We start from the raw sequence: 8,260 nt of genomic DNA, 5'->3' as shown, positions 1-8,260 counted from the left end.
TTGAATTGGGTTTAAGGGAAGTTGGACCAAAGGATGTGGTCTTGGGCTTGAAGAAAATCTTATTGGGTTAAATAATAAAGGCCCATAGTTATTTGATTACTAGAATGATCATTTTTGTATCCTTATAAATATATGTATTTAATTATATATAAATATACTTAATTAATAAATGTTATGGAAAGATATATATATATAGATATATATTTATGGATATTTATATAATATATGATTTAATTAACCATTGTTAATTATGGAAGATATATATATATATATATATATATAATATAATATAATATATGTTTATATATATTATACTATTTAAAGATAATAATTATTATTTTATTTGGTAATCCTAGTAAGAATAGGATTAAAGGAATTAATGTGTATAAATATACACATAAGGTTTAGGGTTAAAAAGTTTACACGTTAGAAAATAAGGGAGGCAGAGAGAGAGAGAGAGAAGAAGGGCTGACAAGGAGGAGACCGGATCTGAGAAGGAGGACGTTTGGATTGGAAGACTTAAAACGTCGGTTTCGTTTCGAAACCTTCAGGCAAGTTCTTTTCTAACTCTCCTCTTAGAACTCATAAGTTTATCACCTTGAGTACGAATGTTAAGATTAAATTTATTTATTTAAAAATCATTGTTGGATTGGATTAATTAAAAGTATAAAATATTATATTGGATTTTTGGATTATTAGATTTTAATTAATAAATATAGGTGTTGTATATATATTTTAAAATCAATCTATAGGTGAATTTATGATTCAAGAGGGTTTATTAGGGTTTCTTTATTTTCTGGAATTTATTTGGAATATTCTGGAATTTTTCTAGATTTTTAGAATTATTTTAGAATGTGTTTTGTATTTTTCCGGAATATTCTGGAATTTATTTTAATTTTTTTATATATATATTTTTTATGCATTGTTACGTAACTGCTAATGGCGCATCAACTGGGGTGTTATCCGGTGTCTTCACGTACATAGAAAGTTAGAACAACCGCAGATCTAGACCATACAATTAGTTTGATATAATTGAAATAATCCAGTGTGGTAGAGATACATGGAGATTCAATGCACCATTAATCTAGGCTCTTGGATCGATCTCATCAACAAAGAAGAGATCCGGTGCATCGCGGCGCATGGAGCTCTATGTGTGTGTGAATCTGGATCGTTGACTTGGTCCAGTCAACATACAAATAATCCAGTGTGACGCAGCTCACTAAAGCCCAGAGTTCTAGCCAACCAGAAGCAGCCACGTCATCCAGAATGAAGAACAGGCGCGTGTACCGCGCGTGGAAGCGCGTGAAGATACCTGCCAGCTTGTGGTGGCGCGTGGATGCGCGTGTAGTGTGTTTAGGCGCGTGTGGTGGCGCGTGATGGCGCGTGGAGAGGCGTGTGGGGTCCTGGAAAGTTCCAATGGGGTCCAGTGATGCCCAAGAATTGACTTTAAACTCATTAAGGTTGAAAGCGAACACTATAAGAAAGATTACTAGGGCTTTGACAGTTGGGGAGTGTTACTACTATATTTAGTAGCATATATTGGAGTAATATAATTAATTAATAATTTATTACGGAAGGAAGTATATATATATATATATATGTATGTATGTGATTTAAATAATCAAATATTGTTGTGGATGGTGTTACATATGTATATTATACAATATATATGTATGTATATGTATCATGTAAGATTATTATTCTTATTTGGTATAATGTTACGGTTGATTAAATCATATTAGGTTGGTTATTAAATTAATATTATGCGTATGATATGCGTGGGATGTCTATGTGTGATTTAGATCATCGTTAAGTTTAAAATCGGTACATGATTAAATTGTAGACATGGATAAGTTGCCATAGGCGTAAATATTTTGCCTAAGTATTTGTATGAATGAAATACATACACAGAAGGCATGGTTGAATTGTTAATTTAAAAGTATAAATATATATACTTAAAGGAGGCATGGTTGAGTTGCCAATGTATAAATAAATATATTTATAATGGCATGGTTGATTTGCCAAATGTGTAAATAAATATACTTATAGAGGCATGATTGATTTGCCAATGTATAAATAAACATACTTAAGGAGGCATGGATGAATTGCCAATATATAAACAAATATATTTATAATGGCATGGTTGATTTGTCAAAGTTTAATTATATTGTTATGTGTTAGATGATTAAAATATATCATCTATAATTACTGCTTGTGTAAGTTGGATTAGGATTAGATATTCTTAAAGTAGAATAATCTAATACTTATAGGTTAGTGTATTATTTTATACAAATTAATAAAATAATACTGGTAGTGACATGGATGATTTGTCAAAGTCTAGATATTGACCGTGTGATTTAAATACTTATGATCATTATTGGTTTTGGAATTGGATATAATGTTCTTTTAATTATAGTTTATGGTTTAAATTATTAAATTGCTGTCTAGGATGGAGTTAAGGTTAGAGGAGTTTCTTTAAAAGAAATTGTGGATGGGACCAGGTATGATTATTAATTAATCATTGATAATGGTTTTGGAATTAATGAACTTGGTAATAGTTGTGATAGTTATATTGTATATAATTATGTACATTAAAGATAAAGACTGTATTAGGTTTGTTTTTGATCAGAGATGATCTATTTATTGGTTTTCAGAGGTCTGGTAGAAAGAACTTGCTCGTAGGGTTTAACCCGCGATTTATTTTTTAGGTTATTAGAAGTTCAAGTCTCAAGGTTGAGGATCCGCAGCTGGAGGACTTATCTATTCTTTCTATTTTATTTCAAAGTAGGATAGTATTACTTTAGTAATTATTAATGAATTTATGGATAGTGGATTTTGGTTAAGGGGTCCTTGAGTTACGGATTCCCGAGTTGTAACCATTGACAAGTTATTAATGAAAGTTTTATTTATTAGTTTTCTTCAGCGTATTATTTATTCTTTTTATTTCTTTTTGTACTCTGTGCTTGTTTAAATACTTTAATTGTTTTGATATCCCCTGATTTTGTGCGCGGACTTGATTAACCCGTGTTCCGAAATTAAGGGGTATCACACAATTGATGGTATTTTAACGACAAAAATTCTTATCGCTACAAATAACCTTCTAGCGACAAATGATCATTGTCGCAAAAGATTCACTTATTGTGACAAATATAGCTTTGTCACAATTGACAGCATTTTAACGAAAAAAATTCTTGTCGCTGCAAATAACCTTCTAGCGACAAATGATCATTGTCGCAAAAGATTGACTTATTGTGACAAATATAGCTTTGTCACAATTGATAGATTTTTAGTGACAAAAATTCATGTCGCTACAAACCACCTTTTAATGACAAATGATCATTGTCGCAAAAGATTGACTTATTGTGACAAATATAGTTTTGTCACAATTGATGGCATTTTAACGAAAAAAATTTTTGTCGCTACAAACAACCTTCTAGTGACAAATGATTATTGTCGCAAGAGATTCACTTATTGTGACAAATATAGCTTTGTCACAATTGATAGATTTTTATTGACAAATTATTTGTCGCCAATTTCTATCTTTTAGCGACAAAGGATATTTTGTTACAAAAGAGTAAATTCTTGTCACAAATTGGCCTTCTGTCACCATATACTTGTTTAGGAAATAATAAGAAAAATTAAAAGTTATCATAAGGTATGTTTTTAATATATATATATGTGTGTGTATATATATATATATAAATATATGGTACAGTACAAAAAACTCCCTGAACTATATTTGAATTTGCAAATAACCCCCTTGAATTATATTCTGTGCCTAACATCACCTGTTGAAAAAATGCCCCAATGTTCTAATAGTACGTTAATCATTTTATAAAATGGTAGTTATAAATATTTTTTTATTTTTATGATAAATTAATTCTACTAATAAAGTTAATGGGTAAATTATAACTTTCTCTTCTCTCTTTCACATTTCATTAACTAATCAACCCTATAGATTTGTAAAAATTATGTAGACTCGAGGCATGATACTGGTTGGTTGTTATTGGAAGATAAATTTGTATATAAAAGGTATAAAATAACCATTAAAGCTAAAAATAAATAATCCAAAATTTTTGTGTAAATTTATTATGACACATCAGATTTACACAAAAATAATATATACAACGGTTAGAGATGCTTTAACATTCAGGCCATAATTTTTATAATTAAACGACAATACATACTTATATAATATGTAAATTTATGGCGATAAATATTTTTTTTAAAAAAATAAAAAATAATAATAACAATAAACACAGTTACACACGTACTTGTAATATCAGTTTATAAATGTTATATAATAATTGGTATGGTAACAATTATTAGTTTTATCCCCTCTTTTTAAATGAAAAAAAAAAAAAAAAGATTTTTTATATTTATATTTAAACTCAAAAACTGGTTTATTTTATTATTATATAATTTTTGGGCTCATGTACACGCATAGTAGGCTTCGTAAGCTCAGTCCAAACAATTAAATTTTTAACTTATTGGTGTAATCAACTGTCACATTTTCCAAAATAACAGGCCAGGAATCCAGAGTATCCTCCTTACATGGTTGATATCATCGCTTAGGCAGTAGTGTTTCGAATAACCCTGTTTTTAGTATAAGTAATCCCAAACATGTTTATAAGTATTGGGAACAACGACATACGTCTAAAATATATAAATTGCATAGACTATTATACAAAACCGCAGATGTTGCCAATGTAACTTATAGAAAAAGAATTAATAAAAATAATAATCTTTGACATGATGAGAAGGATTACAAAATACGCACACCTCGAGTGGTATAGAAGAGTGAGTAGAAGGTCCGCGCTCCCTCTAGGTCAAGTTAACACCAAACTTGCGAAATCCGGTTCATTTTTATAAAAATCGGATCCGATGTGGGACAAATGTAATACCCCAATATTTTAAAGGATTTATTAATTGGGATTAATTACTTTTATTTTATTTTAAATATTTTGTTTGTGATTAATTGTTTTTATTTTATTTTTAAATGATTTATTTTATTTAATTAAGTGCGTAGATTAATTGTCTTGTTTTAATTAAATTATATTTTGTAAATATATTTGTTGAATTGATATGGTGTTTGATTTGTGGAGTGTTATGAATGAATTGTTTATTTGATTTATGTGCATTTAAGCTTGTGTGGTTTTCTTGTGAATTATTTGTATTTAATAGTTTTAATTTAATTATTTTATTTATATAAGTTAATTGGTTTGGGCTTAAGAGGTGTGGGACTAATTGATGTGCTATTGGGCTTGAATGTAACCTTATTGGGTTAAATAATAAAAGCCTATAATTATAAAGATATTTAAAATAATTATCTTTCTATAATTATATATATATATATAATTATATGAATATAATTAATTAATAATCATTATGGAAGGATATATATATATTTATTGATATATATATAGGTATATATATGATTTATTTAACTAATGATTATTTATAGAAGTAATATATATATACTACTCCCTCCGTCCCTTATTAGTAGTCCATTTTTCTCTTTTTACATGTCCCAAATTGGTTGTCCTCTTTGAAAAGTCAAAGTATCTTTTCATTTATTTTCATCATTATCCTTTATCTTTTTAAAAAAATTCAAACTTTGGTATTATATATATTTAATATTTGAAAGACAATTTAGTAATTTGAAAAGGCGACAATGCATTAATTGCATATCCTTTTAAAAAGTTATAAAATCAAGGATGGACAATTAATAAGGGACGGAGGTGGTATACAATATATATGTGTGTATATATATTTATTATTTAAAGATTATTATTTTTACTATTTTATTTGATAGTTATAATAGGAAAATGATTTGGATTTTAATGTGTATAAATATACGCATAAGACTTTAGGGTTGAAAGGTTTTAACATTAGAAAAATAAGAGAAATAGAGAGAGAAGAAGAAGAAAGGCTGATAAAGAGAAGGCCGGATCAGAGAAATAGGACGTCGGATTTGGAAGAGACATTTGAGTTATTCTCTACTTCTCCTCTTAGAACTCATAAACTTATCACCTTGATTATCGAAATTATAGTTTTATTTTATTTTGTTTTTTTAAAAATTAATTTATTAATCGGATTATATGAGCATGTTTATTCTTTACAAAATTATAGAGTTAAACATATGAATATATGTATGTATTGTTTTGATAATTTAAATCTTGTATGTGAGGTTAGGTTAATTAAACTTTAATTTTTGAAATTTTTATAGTTTATTTTAACTTTGTGTAGCATGATTAATTAAATTAAATAGATCTTAATAAATTATACATGTTCATATATGCCCAAAAATAATAAATTAAGCTTTAGGGATTTTTCTGGATTAGATTATTTTTAGAATTTGTTTTGTATTTTTAGGAATATTCTAGAATGTATTTGGAATTTTTTTAATAATTTTTTAAATTAAATATATGCCATTGTTACATATCGGCGCAACAAATAGAAGGTTGTGATTCAGTGAGTCGCAGAGCGCAACACTTCGGTACGCCTTAAATCAGGACCTTAGGATGGTCCTGATAATATTAGGATATTCCAATGTGGGCATGTGCATGGGTAGAAGCTGGACACGCTGATCTAGGCTATTGGATTGATTTAGTCTAAATGGATGAGACATAATTTATCGTACGGGTGGAGGGAAGGGGGCCATCCTGCAATGACCCCCTCCCCCAATTTTTTCATAAATAATTTTTTTTTATTTTAAAAAAAATCTATTTATGGTTACCTAAAGGCTGCAAATAAAATTAATTATTACTCTTCAAAGTTGAATAAATCTCTTACTGCAACATACTTTGTACATATACATATATATATATACACACACACACACACATACACATATTTTTTATTATGAATTAGAGAGAAGAAAAAAGTGCAATTTGAAACTTGTAACAAAAGCCTTAAAACAAATCTGCAATTTTTACGTAAATCTTTTTATATTAATTAATAAATATTTTTTAACATTAATAAATAAATACTGAAATATTTTGAAATTAGTGGTAGAATTTGAGTTTTGTAAAGTAAAAAATTCTTTTAGGTTTTTATATTAATACTAAAATAGTTATATTTTATATTTTATTTATCAAGAAATATTTTTTTTTTATTTTAATACTAAAATTGGTGGTAGAGTTTGAATTTTACAAAGTAATAGACTCTTTTAGGTAATTTCAATTTTATTAGGTAATTTGTAATTTAAATTTTATTAGGTAATATTTATATATATATCCAACGGACCAATGACCAAGCAGTATCAGTCTCTTACCTTCCAAAGGGAAGTCAGGGGTTCAAACCTTAAAAGAGACAAGTGTGTATAAGTACCAACTATATATATATATATATATATATATATATATATATATATATATATATATATATTTAAATTTTATTAGGTAATTTGTAATTTGAATTTGGTTAGATAATTTGAAATTTATATAATTTTAAATTTACAATAGAAATTCAATTATATTAATTTTTAATTAAATTTTAAAATACTTTCAAATCACTCTTCGGCACGTCAAAGGGAACTCGAATAAGTTTAACTCAAAATTCTTATTTTCTTTCAAATATTCAATCTTTATACATTAAAAAGGTTTAGTGACATAATTGGTACCTTAATTGAGGTATCTTTATTCAAAGATTCAATCTTTTAGTCATTAAAACACTATTCGCGACTTCATATAGAACTTGAATAGCTTAAACTCAAAACTCTCATTTTCTTTTAAATATTCAATCTTTATACATTAAAAAGATCTAGTGACATGATAAATACTTTAATTTAGGTAATTTCTACAACAGTTATGCCTTACACAGGGTTTTTTTTTAATAACAGGCTCGTGCTGTCTAATAATTACCACTCTGGTATATATGTACTTTGACCAGCCTTCCCTAAAAAAAGGCGGGTGCGAATTTATTGAAATTATTTTATGCGGGGAAATCTGGCGCTCGAATATTTCATCCATTTATTTCTTTAACTTTACCAATCTTATCCGACATTACAAACCCTAGGTTTCTCTTCAGCCTCCCCAATCGCCTTCATCTGTATTCTCGTTCTCAACTTTGAAGTTGCCCTCTCTCTGTCCCTGTAGCTGCAAACTACAAAATCTACAAGAATCTATTTGCACAATGATTTCAGCCTCCCCAATCGCCTCCATCTCTATTCTCGTTCTCAACTTTGAACTTGCCTTCTCTCTCTTTCCAACTGCAAGCCACAAAATCTACAAGAATCAAAAGTTCAAAACCCATATAT

The sequence above is a fragment of the Cornus florida genome, unplaced genomic scaffold (assembly GCF_030987335.1).
Source record: "Cornus florida cultivar Cherokee Brave unplaced genomic scaffold, ASM3098733v1 CherokeeBrave_3.0.0_Hap2_Chr01, whole genome shotgun sequence".
NCBI lineage: Eukaryota > Viridiplantae > Streptophyta > Magnoliopsida > Cornales > Cornaceae > Cornus > Cornus florida.
This window is presented reverse-complemented; position numbering follows the sequence as displayed.